Consider the following 15377-nt stretch of genomic DNA (forward strand, 5'->3'; position numbering starts at 1 on the left):
GCTCTTTTATCAAACAAGGATCCCCAGCTTTGCATGAAATATTTACCCAAGTGGAGTTCTTTCTGCCTCCTTGGGTAAATGTCCAGTATGTATTCTACACAGTGTAATGGAGCTCAAGGAGATGTCACCAGTGACCTTGTGTGGGTTTTGGCAACATGATTGTTCCTATTGCCTGTTTCTCTAGAAATCTGTGATAATATGAATCCTTCTATAGAAAGGCCAAAAACACTAGAAATACATAAATCACCACCAAACCAGGGTCCTCCCTTTTATCTACATGAAGTAAGTGCTGCCTTGTTTTGAGGAGATGTCCTCATATTCCTCGGCATCAAGAACATGCTATCAAAATGGGTGGTAAATACATTGGGGGGCCCTTTGGGATTCTGTACACCATTCTGGCAAAAGAGGAAAGACCTTTGCATACTACTAAGGTGGACAGTGAGGGGCCAGGTGTGTGCAGCTCCCATGTGATTTGCATATTTCCACACTCAGAGAACTTTGAGAAGTGCAAAAAGACATGATTATCTATCCTTTTCAATCTTTAGAAAAAGATATTGATCAAAATTAAGAAGACCTCCATCATACCAAAGTTTGATCCTTGCATTAATCTTGATAGCAATCTGAGGAATAGGGTTTCTGTCAAGAGGGCTGTAATACTTTAATTTCCCAGCTGAATTAATATCTTTTTGGTATATTCTGACTTATTCATGATCAGTACACAGCCTTCCTTGTCTGCCCCCCTGATTATAGCTATCTCATTCTCCTGGAGGGCTCTAATGGCCATCCTCTCCCGTGAATCTGAATTATTTGTAGTGTAAGTCATTGGCCCATGTATTGATGTCTCCTTCCGTTTGTTCAAATCCTCACATACATTCTTAAAAATAAATCACAATTATTATCCTATGGTAAATTGAGAGTCCATTTGGATTTAATCTTACCTTCACTGTCCCTAATCAACCCAAGGACCTAGCTTTATCTCCAATATTAACAGACTGCTCATCTATGTTAGTCAGAGAGAGCAATATCGAAGTATTTATGGTGTCCTGTATGGACAAATCACTCATAGGTCTGGCTTGCCTCATAACTGTCTGTATGGGAGGACGGGTAAAGAAATATTTTAGTTTAAGTTTATTTATAAACTTCAAAAACATCAACTTTAACCATATCCACATCCAACTTAGTAAATGGACAGAAACCTGAACCTTTCTTGAGCATTTTAGGCATAACCGGGGTTCATATAACATCAGAAAGGTTGACAACCTTCACATTTAAACCTTCCATATTTTTTAGAGCAGCCAATTATTTCTCGCAAGACCATGATCTGGTTTTCATCCCTACTCTTTTTTTGGGCTGCTCCCTCTCTCTTCTGGATTTACTTGTTTTCTCTGGTGTGTGTTTGTATTTCAATTGCCCATACAAATCTGGTTTAGCTCCACTAAAAAACGTTTGCCACTATTTTCTGAAGTGCCTTCACCTGGATCTGAAAAACTCTCATTATCGCTAGAGGGGACAATTGATGACTTAATATTTTCATTATCTGAATTCACAGCTGTCTGGTCTGGGACTTTTTGTACTAGATGATCAAATCTACTGGCATATGTAAATACCGTACCCACCAGGTAGTACCTTTCATTCCTCTTAGGTTTCCTTGATTTCCTTGTCTTAATTTCTTCTAGGTGATTTTGTAAAACTTCATTCAATATAACATAATTTTTCTGTGTGGGTTCAGGTAAATTCATATCAGAAATCTCTTTTTCCAAAGCTTGTATCTCATGTTGTAACTTCTTCATTTTTCTTTCTGTGTTTTCAATCAATATAGTCGTGAGGTTCATTGAGCACCGCATCAGTTCATTCTCCCATTGTCACAACAAATCTTCTTCCAAGTCGTGATAGGTAAGAAAAATGTAGGGCTTTCAAGCCCTGAGGTATCTTACTAATTTTAACATATTGTTTTAAAGTAGTTGAATCCCAACATTTTGAAACTGCAGACATCTTCAATTTTTCCAATTGAATATTTAATTTATGCTCAAAGCTATTGAAACATTAGGATTAATTGAGGAAATTGGTGTGGTGTTCCTCCCTTCATGAGCACCAGTTGTTATGATTGCTGTCCTTACACTTCATATTACAGTGGAAACTTAAGGGCAGTTTTAAGAGCCCCTAGCTCCTTCTTGCGCCACATTAGTAACATTTTTTGGAGCTAATGTGGCCCAACGAGGCCAAAATTGCCGCACTACATTTACAAAGTGGTGCAGTGCATGCATTGGGCTACTTTGTAACCCTTTGTGCCACATTATGCAGTGCGCCACTTCGTAACCCTTTGTGCTACATAATGCCTGCGCCAGGCACAATGTATACAAAGGGGGACATTCCCCCATTAGGGGGACCGAACAAATGCCTCAAAGAAATCTAAGAAATTTCTTTGTGTCATTATTTTTAGCACTTTTAACGTCTACTCAGAGCAGGCGTTAAAAGGAGGCACACCAATGCTTACAATGGGCCTCAGTGGGCTTTGTAAGATTAGCGTCATAATTCTTTACGCTAACCTGCAAAGCTCAGAATTAGCGAAAAAAAAATAATGATGCTAGTTCCCTAACTACCGCCATGGTGCGCCGTATCTTAGATACAGTGCACACGTGGTGGCGTTAGGGGACCGCTAAGGGGCACAAGAAAAGTAGCGCTACACTGGGTGCAGAATCACTTTTCTTAAATCAAGCCCCTGTTGAGAGTGCCATCTATCCCAACCACCCGCTTGATCTTAGGTGTGCAAACTGCATGGTTCAGGATTGAAAAGTATGTTTTCCTCAGTCTTTCATTAACCTAATGTGGGTAGAATTGATTTGGGTAGAAATACATTCCTATGAGTAAATCAAACCCCAAGTAGTGTATTAGGATTTGCATCCTGGGTGTGTGCTTCTCCAGACCAAACACTAGTAAAAAAAAATCCTATCTGTATGGATAACGTGTAAGTCCTGCACCTAGTTTTCCCTTTTTTCTTACGTAACATTTTCAGTACACTTACTTACACATGTATGACTCTTTGTCACTGTATATGTGTGTGATATAAAGTGTTCCAACATCCTACACCCGTACGAGAGGCTCTGCAATACAAATGGAATACATGTGAGGGGGGCCATGGAGAGGTGAGGGGCCCTGTTGAAGGATAATAGTGAGGGAATCACTGAAGGGCCCCAACAATCACTGTCGTGCACTAAAAGGTCATCATTGAGCGTAAATTGGATGATAGTATGCTGATTTCGCATTGTACCATTCCCAAGAGTGTACCGGAGAAACTCAGTTTGAGATCATGAGGGGCGGTTTCCCTTCTTGTTCCAAGGTCCCATCATGGTTAAAAGAATGGAGGGTCAAGTCAGAACATGAACATCATACAGATTTTGAAATTCATAAAAAAGTGAAACATCACAAATGAAAATGAAACAGTATTTAGATAACATTGTTCGAATAATGCAAAGTCCAGAATAGAAGTGAGTGACTGGATTCATATTAAGGAACCGAGTCATGTACACAAAGGGTCATCTAAATGTAGAAGTACAGTAGAGGTTGCGAAAGTGAATACCCTCAGGGTGAAAGGTCAAGAATGGTGGAATTTAAGTCGAGTGGTGAAAGTTGAATTTGAGGGTTTAGGTCTAGTTATACAAATCATGGCAAAACATGCATTTATTATACAGTGCAAAGCGGGAGAAGCAAAGAAAATATTTAAAAAAGGGTATAAAAAAATCAGTTGTCATAAAATGTATCACATCAACTATAGTTAAAAGAATCATATAGGCCTGAACTAAAAATATTTGCTAAGACGGCCCAAAATTATGAAAAATAGAGGTGCTCAATAAAGGCAAATAAAATCCATGATAACATATTTTCTACACCCCGAGGCTGAACATATACGATGGTGCTCAGTGCTCAGTACTGAGTACCTTGTGAATCCATGGCCTAATTAAGTAATTTCATCAAAATCATATTAGAATCCAGCACCTGACCTCTCAGGCAGCTAAAATACAAATGCTTACCAGACTGAAGCCTGCACTGCAGATCAGTGGTATAAAACCTATTATTCTGTGTATATAGGTTGTAATGCAAATTATCTGCAGAGAAAAAAGGAGCCCCTTAAAGCGTATAAGGTGCCCTGGTGACTCAGTGCAATCGTGCAGTTCATGCAGTGATGTGGCTCGAAGGCAGTGTGCAAACCAGGCACAAGGAGTGGATCTTTCACAATTTTTTAAGTGCAAGTGCAATATGGCTCAAAATCTAAGGGTGCAATCAGTGACTTCCAATGTCAGATGTAGAATAGGGCCAGCAGTACAGCCAAGTATTAAAATAAAATGGTTCAATACAATCCAGCCAGTAGTATAACGGGAGAAAATGCAAATAGAGCTCCCCACTATGTGGTGCTGAAGCGTCCAGCACACATTAAAACGTACAAAATATTTTGAAAATTTAAAATATTTTTATTGGTGATAATTTACAAAGTATTTCACTAAGTGCCTTTCTTTCCTGAGCCTACGCAAAGTGGCTGACATTAAAAACATGGGTGTTTGCTGAAGCAGAATGTGGAGAAGGTCTTAACTACTTGGAGTACTTGCAGCATATACCCTTCAAAACTGCAGACCTCTTATGATGGCTCAGGCTGCTATAGGTTACATCAGGATGGCGCATGCAGGGCAACAATGGCCCCGTTGTACCCTTTTATCATCATAAGTCATCTGGAATGCAACACTAAGGGGCGCAGGGAAAGTGGTGCAGCACCACTTTCCCTGCGCCCCTTAGCGCCCCTCAGTGCCCCCCTACCGCGACCATGTGTGCTCTGTATTTAAAATACGGCACACCATGGTGCAGGATAGGGGCAATAGCGTCATTTTATGTGATGCTATTGATGTACTCTGCAGGAGTAGCAGCAAAATGTTGTCACTACTACTGCAGAGTACATAGGGGCAGTCACGGCTCACGCGGGGATTAAAAAGGACGGGGAGATGCGGCACGTGGCGGGGGAATAATAATAAAATAAAAATATATATATAAAAAATAAAACTTACCGGCTCTGCACTTGCGCCGCTCCTCTCTCTCTCGATCATCGCTCAAGGCAGGCACAGGCTCCCAGCCTGCCCTGCACCAATCCTGATGCTGATCACAGGAGCATTAGGATTGCCTGAGAGCGCCCAGCCAGGGCACTCCCAGGCAGACTGGGAGCCTGTGCAGCCTCTCTCTAACCCAGCTGCTCTGTTGCTGGGTTGGAGAGAACCCTGTGTACATATGTGTTTGGCCGGCCAAACAAACATGTGCATTGAGGGGAGTGCACAGTGCACTACCCTCAACATACCCCATGGCCCCAACCCTTTAACAACCAAACGATTATAAACTTGGGGGCATATTTATACTTTTTGACGCGCAACAAATCAGGCCCCCCATGCCACAAAAAAAATCGGAAAAAAATACTTACCCGAACTTACCTTTACTTCCCTGGGATTGGTCCCTCCATCCTTGGGTGTCCTCCTGGGGTGGGCAAGGGTGGCAGGGGGTGTCCCTGGGGACAGGGGAGGGCACCTCTGGGCTCCTTCTGAGCCCACAGGTCCCTTAACGCCTGCCCTGACCCAGGCGTGAAAAAACGGCGCACATCAGGCTGTGTGCCGTTTTTTAAGGCCCACCCCCTCCTATGTGTCAAAATGACGCCAGAGTATAAATAAGGGGCACAGGCTTAAAGTCATTTTTTGGAAGGGAATGCCTACCTTGCATATAATTAACGCAAGGCTGGTTCCCCCTTCCAAAAAATGACGCACATGGTGGAATTTTGACGCCCGCGGGGTCGGGCGTCAAAGTATAAATATGGGGCAGGGTTTGCGCCGATTGTGCGTCAAAATTTTTGACGCACATTCGGCACAAACAGAGTATAAATATGCCCCATAGTTTATTATTGCTTTGTTGTTAAAGGCTTGCAGCGGCTGCTGCTGGCGGGGGGGGCGACACTCCTCCGCCCTAATGGAGGAGTCACCCCTGCATAGGGGCCATTCGAAGTAATGGAAGCCCCCTTTAATGCCTGCTTTGAGCAGGCGTTAAAAGTGCAGAAAAAATGGCTCAAGGAAATCTCATAGAGTTCCTTGCGCCATTTTTTTCAGCCCCCCCCCTTGCATACATTATGCCTGGCGCAGGCATAATGTGGTGCAAGGGTTCCGAAAATGGCGCAATGCAAGCATTTCACCACTTTGTAAATATGGCGCATGGGAAATGCCACCTTAATGTCACATTGGCGTCGAAATAAATGCTGCAAATGTGGCGCACGGTGGCGCTAGGGGCTCATAAATATGTCCCCTAGGGTATTTACAATCATTAGATGGCAGGTAAATGTGGGAACACATCAATGGATCAATTTAGCAGCTCCCTCTGTCCTATGCTTGTAATTAATTGGCATACTCCAATGGACTTGAGGAATAACAATGTGCTGGCTTTTTTCTTCCACGCCATTGTGAGCTAATATTGCAAAGCATTCAACCCACCTCTCTCTTGGGAACAATCTCTTCTTCAGTTAAAGAAGGCATTTTTGTAGATCTCTTGAAAGTTGCTGATGTGTTTTATTTTCATTTGAGTTCAGAAGATTATCAAGCTTTAACTAAGCTTCCATATTAGGAAATCAACATTTGCAATAAATGACTGGTTTCTCAAATATAATTACAAAATATTGGCTACTAAGATATATATTTGGGATGATCCCCTATGCTACACTCAAGTTCAGGAAGCAAGTGTAGGCATTGTGAAACTTTGAAGATAGTCATGGATTATGGTTTCCATTGCTTAAAGGATAAATATGTTTTTATAGATGTTTGCTTAGCCTACATTAATCAGGCATCTGTTTAAAGAAGACCAATTTGGCACACTTTTCAACTTCAAACGCTATGTATTTTACTTAGAGGGCACTGCAGGTTAGCCTTAGAATATCTCCCCCATCACTTAGTTTGACTTCATGTCCATGTCTTTCTGAAAAATCTTCATTACGAGTGAAATAGGACTCATGGGTAGAAGATGTTTTGTATGAGTTGCAGCAGGGTGTTCTATGAGAAAGTTAAAGACCAAAGAGATTGTCTATTAGTCTCAACTGTGCTATATATTTTAGGCCATCCAATGGGGCAGGATGGCAGAATAATGGCCACAACGAACAGTTTATTCCTGCGTTCTGAAATAAATATCTAATTAACAGTAATACCTGGCTAGATGTATCTATGAAAAAATCTAGGTGGTTAATGCGTGGACTCTTTTCTCTGATTGTCCAAAGGTACTTTATGGACACACATAGAGTAATCCAAAAGTTCCTACATTTCCATCGTGTAGTGAAGATTCAGTTTCGTGGACCACAAAAGGTTGCTTCAGCTGATGATCGAAGTGGCTAAAATCCCTCCACAGGTCACTTTTTCCTGATACCAACTGAAAGCAGTGAAAAGACTAAGGCAAAACCCCTCCCCCTATGATCGGGAGGTGTCTCTCTGGAGGCCGGCAGAGTCTGTTTTGAGAAGGCAAGATGCTTGGGAATAGCTGACTGTAAGAGTGCTTATATGATGGCTTGTTGAAAGTTGCTTAAGGCAAGGGGGTGAAATGTTGCCGTCCTGGCTCTGTGTAATGTGAGTAGCAGCTGTGCATTATAGGCTGGTCTGGCTGGCACAATGGAGGGTGGAAGGAGGTAGTTGCTTTGTGATGGGTGGTAGAGGTGTACATTTTATTTTTTCTAGTTCAATTATGAGATTTTCCGGACAAACTCGTTAGCATTTCCAATATAACATAAGCCTTATTTTACTCAATGAAAAAATATTTTCAGGGTGCAATTGTTCCCTTTTGAAAGGAATTGATGTGTTTTTTATTAAACCTGCTCCCCTCCTCACTTACACACATCTTCTGTAAAGATCCCGGCTAATATGACCCTGTCAAGTATTCAATTTTCAAGCAAATACTCTTGGCTTGGTGCTGTCTTTGACAGTCACACCTCTCTGTTGCAAAAATTTGTTTACACTTGCCCTATTTACATAGACATAACTAACCATTTCTCATATTTAGCCTCATCCAGAAGAATGACTCTATTACCTTCCTTAATCCAGGGTACACATACAAATCTTTCGACACCTAATTGTTTTAGATTTACTACTGCATTATTGCCATTTTTAGAAATTCGTTTTTGGTTATATACCAAGATGGGAGTAGAATCTAGAATTCATGGGTAGTTTGCACACACATTTTGTCCCATATTTATGAAAAATGGTGCACAACTGCGCTAACGCAGTTGTGCATCATTTTTCTCAACGACGGCTAACGCCATTCCTTAAAGCCATCCGTGCCCCATATTTATGGAATGACGCATGATGACACTAAGGAATGGCTAGGGTAAAAAAAAGACGCTATCTGGGGGGAGGCGTTAGGGGAAATGGCGCTAGTGGGTCAGAAATTACATTAGGCTGGTTAGCGGGAACAGTTTTGCTGCTAGTCAGCCAAGTGTCATTTATTGAGGCACAAGGTGCCAAAAAATGACTCCTGTCTAGGTTTAGACAGGAGTCACTCCCACCACCCCAATGCCCTCCACAGGGGGCCAGTATCCCCTGGGCAGGCCCAAAATACCCAGTGCCAGGTAGAGGCCCCATGGAAGGGGCACCTAATGGCACTTAAAAAAAATATAAGATATACTCAACTAAACTTACCTGGGATGGGGTCCCTCCTCCTTTAGTGTCCCTGTGGTGTGGCTGGTTGTATTGCTGGGGCTTGGGGACGGCATCTTTACACCCATTCCATGGTGCTTCACCATGGAAATGGGCCTACCTACACTCTAATGCCTGGTCTGACCCAGGCGTTAGATAATGGCGCTAAGTGGGTTTATCACCATTATTTAGGTCCGCCTCCCACCCGTGCGCCAAATCTGCTGCGGGAGGTAAATATGGAACTGGGGGGCTAGCGTCATGTTCAGGACAGGAATGCCTACCTTGCATCTCGTTGACACAAGGTGGGTTCACGCATCCTACACATGTCGCAAACTCCAATATTTTAATGCTAGATGGGTCTAGCAGCAAAATATAAATAGGGAGTTAGGTTACTGCCATTTTAGCAGCAAAATAAATGGCGCTAAGGCGACGCTAACCATCCAGAAATATGGGCCTTTGTGTGGTGTTTAGCTACTAAGTGATTTGTATATAGAATTTCCTTATATTTTGGTGCATTATTGAAAATATGTCCTTGGCCATTTGGAGGGCTTTAATCACCCTATCCAAAGCAATATTTTCTCCCTACCATGGCTATTGGCCTTATACTCTGCTTCTAGCTGATATCTGGGACACACTTCTCATGCCTCCAATGGTTGGCTTTTTAGAATACTTCTTAAATTTGCCTTAGAATAGAACCTGCCATAAACATTTCTCTCTGCTGAAACCGGCCATTATACTATCAGGATGCAATTCATTGTATGCAGTTATTAGCAGTGCCTGACTCAATGAAAATCAGATTGGACTTATTGAATAGAATATGCAGAAATTAACTGCCTTCCCCACAATTATCACTCTGGATTTGCATGTGCGTGGTGGGTTAAAATCACATAGGCCAGTAGGAGGAAAGACAGGAGAGGGAGCTTTCTCTGGAGGACAATGTATCTGCTGTGATTCACTTTGTCCTTGAACACTGAGTAGGCGTATCATGGCTTGTGCCAAAGTGGTCCAATCATTTCACACCAACGAAATCTAAAGTGAAGATTGGATTAGTAAAATTCTCCACATGCTTAGTGTACTGTAGAGTTCCTCAAAGATCATGCCTTTTGTATCTTGTGTTTAATATCTATTTACACCCACTGGAACGGAATCTTGAGCAACATCAGCTTTCAGATGTACGCTGATGACACATAGAACAATTTCCACTTGGAGCTGACCCAGAGAACCCAATTAACAACACCACTTGATTAGATCAGGTTTCTTTGGGTTGACAAGGAGTTGCTTATGTATGAACTGCACCAAGATGGAGATGTTAGGTAGCAGAGGCCCAGGGCCATATTTATGAAAATGATGTGCTGCCCTTGCATCACACAAGGATTGTAAGGCCAGCCCAACACTAAAGTGAGATTTACCATGCCACTCAAAGCCAGGGAAGCACAAGTCGGTGCCTTGCATAGTTCTGCTCCAGGAAGGCGTTCCATAGGTGGAGAGTGGGTGTTCCCATGCATCCATTGGAGGATTTTGGCGCATTCCCAGATTTACCATAGGATAGACCAGTGAATGTGTCAAAATACTATGCCTTCCCAGGGGAGGTGTAACAAGGAGAAGTATCTTTATTTCTCTTTGTTTTTTCTTTTTCTATGTGTGCTGAAATCTTCAGCACACATAGGAAGAGGAAAAAGCCTCAAAGGATTGTATTTGTCAAAGAAGTTGTCTCTTCCTGTACAAAAAGAAGCCTGCCTGCAATGCAGGCACCCTTGCACCATGATGCAAGGGTGCTTGCAATGACGCTAGGCATCCAAAAGTGCACCAGCACAAGGAGCACACAGGAATGTGCCATATAATGTTAAATATAGCGCTTTCCTGCCCTCTCCATTTCACGAAGCGCAGCACAGCAAGGTGTCACGCTTCATTACATGGAATATTGATAAATCTTCCCCCCAACTTGGTACTCTTTGATTGACTCTCTGGATTGGTAATCCCTTTTCAGCTCAAAGAAGTAAAGAACATGCAAATCTTTTTGACAGTAATCTCACTTTTGAGCCACCAGTCAGGCTGACCAACATAATCATCTTGATATGTCTTTACTGCTGTAACATTATCTCCTCTAGTCTGCCCAATAACTTTATTGCCAAATGCTAACAACTTCAGAATCAACTGTCCAGAGTGTGTCTGAATCTTTGTAAGCAGGATCACAATAAACCTACCCTCAGCGTACTCCCTGGACTTCCATTAGATGGCATGATTAAATTTAAATGCCATATGAACTATTTACAAAACATCTTGGGGCAAAGACCCTGCTAAACCAGAGAAATAAAGACCTCACAATGACCCAACTGAGATCTGAGATCCATGTCTACCCCCTTGATCAAGCAAAGAATCCACAAGTGAACCAAACCAGAGGACGATCACTCAGTGCACAAGAGCTGAGGCTCTGGATTACCCTGAGATCTTAACCCAATTATATGCAGTTCAAGAAACCATGAAAGACCAATCTAGTAGAACCTGTGTTTAACTGACCTTATGAATCCAAGGCTGCATTTGATGAACATGAAACAAGGTTATCATCCTACTCTAAAGCAATAGACTGCAGCTTCTATCACAGGCCTTAAACGTTACTCATCCTTTTTAAGAGATGACTGTTAAATTGTGATATGAGTGCTAACTCCTTTAACCAAACATATCATAATTATGAGTATTGTGTGAAAAATACTCCACCCCTCATAAATTCCAGCAGAATCAACCTGCCAATATCTACCAGGGAAATATATCCTGTAAATACCGGAACATGCAGGTTTGGGGCTTAATGTATCAAAATCAGCATATTCCGGTACTTACAGGGTATATTCGACAAAAGGCTTGTGAGAGGGGACATTTATCACAACCAATTAATACCAACACCTTGGTTGTCGGTGTTATTGAGAGCACAATAATTATTGCATATGATAATAGGCAACTGGTAAAGAGAGACTAATTAGCCAAAAGGTGGCTGATAGTTCTTTACACACTACCCTAATAAATTTAACAATTACTTATCCACAATTTGTGTGTATGAGATTAGCAGCAAATGTATTTTGACAGGCGCTGCAGTTGTAAAACAAAGGGACTTATTTACAAGCCCCTTCCGCTGCCATAACATCACTTTTTTTTTACGCTGCAGTGGCAAAAGCAGTCTCGTACACTGCGCCACATTTACAAACTAGTGCACTGGGACCATTACACCAGTTTGTAAAGACTTACGCCACATTATGTCTGTGCCAGGTATAATGTATGCAAGGTAGGCAGTCGCAGGAAAAAGCCACACAGAACTAGAGCAGTGAAATTTACTAGATTTCACTGTGTCGTTCTGTGACTTCACTGCGTGAAACATTTAATGCCTGCTCAGGGCAGGCGTTAAACTGACGCAGGGCTTTTTAACTTTTTAACATGGGAGCCTTCCTTGCATCACTGGAGTAGCGTCATTTTTTTACGCTAGTCCAGCAATGCCTGAGTTTAGCACCAAAGAAGAATTAGGGGGTCACAAGGCAGCGCAAGAAATGTGACGCATCAGTGGCGATGTGTCAGTTTGTTGTAAATTAGGCCCAAAATTCTGTAGTTTTAAGGCATCACATAAGGCTGCCTGGCTACATCATGCAATTACAAGCAGCCCCCCTGCAGCAAATTGTATAGATTTGTATGAATTATTAGTTGTATCCTTTTTCTTAGAGAGTAATTTAGTTTACATTTATCTTTGATCTTGTGATTTGTGGAGATAGAATTCCGTGCAACCTTGATTTTGTAGTGGATTTTCCAAAGTTGTTAATCTGCTCCGATCTAATTTACCTTTAAACCCTGCTCTCTGAAGGAAGTGGGGGGGGGGGCGTTCTTATGTGACAGAGAGGAAAGGAAACAGAAGAGGAGACGGATGGAGGGAGGAGACGGATGGAGGGAGGGAGAGAAGTGGCATGTATTTATGTAAGCTCTGGCTGCATATAGATGTGTTGGTCAGTGGATTTACGTCCTAACGTGCATGTACCAAAGAAAGGCTCCATCCATTGGCTTTGCCGATGCTTGTTTACTATTGTTTTTCTCTGCAGGTAAGATGTGTTAAAGCAACACTCCAGGCAAACACTCCAGGCAAACATATGAAAATTAATTCATGTCCTCTTGTGCGATTTATCACTCGCACAAATTGCCAGAAAGAAGAGGAGAAATGTAACACCTCCTTCTCGTGGCTTTTGAGACTGTAAAATTAATTCCACACCGCTCTCCAAAAGCAGAGTTATGAATTAAGGTTCCCCACGCAAGAGTGCCGGCGGATTCCGGCTTCACCTTGGGCTCTGACACTGTTCAACTTTTCAGGCATTTCCAGATGAAAAGCGGGTTGTTCGTCAGACGTTATTACTTAATTAAATGCCTAAAAACAAAAGTAATGAATCCTGAAAAGAGGATGAACAGGACAAGGGCACGCTAACAGAGGGCTCGGCAGCAAGCAGGGACGGAGAACAGCTGCAAGAGGAGGGCCAAGCTGCCATCTAGTGGTGGCTGGTGCACATTTCAGCAGAAAGGGAATGTGCTCGCAGAGCGAGAGAGGTTTTTTCTCCTGACACTGGAGATTTCGTCACTGAAAGAAAACTTGCAGGCGTGAGTATCACTCGCCATCTTGTTAGAGTGAACATTGTAATGAGCTATCATAAGCCACCAGTACTGAGCTTGGGAACTCTACTAATGTTAATGTGGAGAAAGAGTGTGGGGTCTAAGACTGTGAGTTCAGAGTTTCATGCACCTGGGCGCAGCTCCTCAAAGCCACAAGTGTGATGGAAGGCAGGTTTATCCTGTCCCTGAATTATGAATTGCAGAACATAGCAGGTGTCAGCAAAAAGTGTTTACTTAGCGCAGCCATCTTGCTTGCCATTGACGTAGCACATAATGCATAGAACTTAAAAGAAGGAACTAGAACATGCTCGCATCCATAGTTCGAACTGTGATTTTGGAGCACAATACTGATTCTTTCGCACAGATATTAAAAGCTATAGAGTTTTGTATTTCAAATAGTATATAGATTTATTTTTTTTAAATAGTGGTATACATACAAAAAATAGCTACAGAGTCCTGATGTATATTCCCAGAATCCTAGCCACAACATTCTCCAGAAAAAAATACATTGAATTGACATTCAATGCAAGACTAGGTGCCTATGGTGTTTTCAAAATGACAGACACGCAGTGTTTGCATAATTTCTAGGTTTTCCTTTTTTGACTCATAGACACACTTTTCTCCCAGACTCGATATATATCTTTGCAAGCACCAGTTGCCGATCAATGAAAGTGGATGCGCTGTTTTCTCAGGCGATAGCTTCAAAATCAGTTTCCTCATGACTTTGAACCTGGATGGATGTTGGTGGTTTTTAGGGTCGAGCCTGCGAGTGAATGGCTAGCGAATGCGTCTCGCTTGCGAGACTCTTTTGTGTTCAAGACACGGCTTGAGCCCCGCCTGTACCTCACCATTTGGTGGTTTGCGTGGCACTCTTCTTCATGGCCTCTTAATTCATCAAGGCACACCTGGCATAACTTCCGTTTCTCTATGTGGAGCAGAGATCAAGCACTAATTGATTCCAACTTAAATAGTGCCCGTCCACTGTTCATGTCACAAACATGCCCCCTTGGCCTCCTTCTTCACTGTCTGCATGATCTGAAAATGTTTCCAGGGCTGTTTATGGTTTCCAGTCCACCTCTGCTCAAAACACCTTAAAAAGGGTTGCAGAAGTCCCACTTTCAATGTGAAAATCCTCTTAGAAGGAACCTAGGGCCAGATTTATGAGCTTTGCTGTGCAGGGCAGCACAGCAAGTCACCTCGCTGTGCTGTACTGCATCACATATACAGAGCAATAATGTACCGTAACTATCCAATACAACACATTCCTGTCCTTTCCCCCTCAGTGACCCCCTTTTGACAGCCTAGCCTCTCCTGGGGAGGAGTATATTTTTGGCACGTTCCCAGGTTTACAAGTTCTTGTTAATCTGCGAATGCGTCAAAATCCATGGATGTTGCGTGGGAACACCCACGCAACACCCACGCAACACCCAGGGAAATGCCCCCCTGGCACAAAGTAATGTAGTACAGTGATTTGTCTTGCGTTACAGTACTCAAGCTTTATAAATCGACACAGGGTCACACGAGGTGGCCTTGTGTGGCTTCATAAATCTCACGGTTTGCGTCGCTCCTGTACGATGTTGCCTGATGCAAGAATAACGAAAACCAGGCCATAAATATGGCCCTGAGAGACCAATAGGTAATTGTTAGAAATGGGGTCTTTGGTTGACAGTCAGGTTACCCCCTGTTCAAGCAAAGACCCTCACTCTAGTCAGGGTAAAAGAGAATCACCCTCAGCTAACCCCTGCTTACCCCCTTGGTAGCTTGGCAGGGCAGTAGGCTTAACTTCAGAGTGCTAGGTGTAAAGTATTTGTACCAACACACACAGTAACTTAATGAAAACACTACAAAATGACACAACACCAGTTTAGAAAAATAGGAAATATTTATCTAAACAAAACAAGACCAAAACAACAAAAATCCACCATACACAAGTCAAGTTATCAATAAAAAATAAAAAAGAGTCTTTAAGTAGTTTTAAAAACACACTAGCGCTGCTAGAGTGAAAATGTACCTGGTGTGCGTCAAAAATAACTCCGCACGGCGGTACTTGAGTCAAAAATC

Source organism: Pleurodeles waltl, chromosome 3_1 (assembly GCF_031143425.1).
Source record: "Pleurodeles waltl isolate 20211129_DDA chromosome 3_1, aPleWal1.hap1.20221129, whole genome shotgun sequence".
Taxonomy (NCBI): domain Eukaryota; kingdom Metazoa; phylum Chordata; class Amphibia; order Caudata; family Salamandridae; genus Pleurodeles; species Pleurodeles waltl.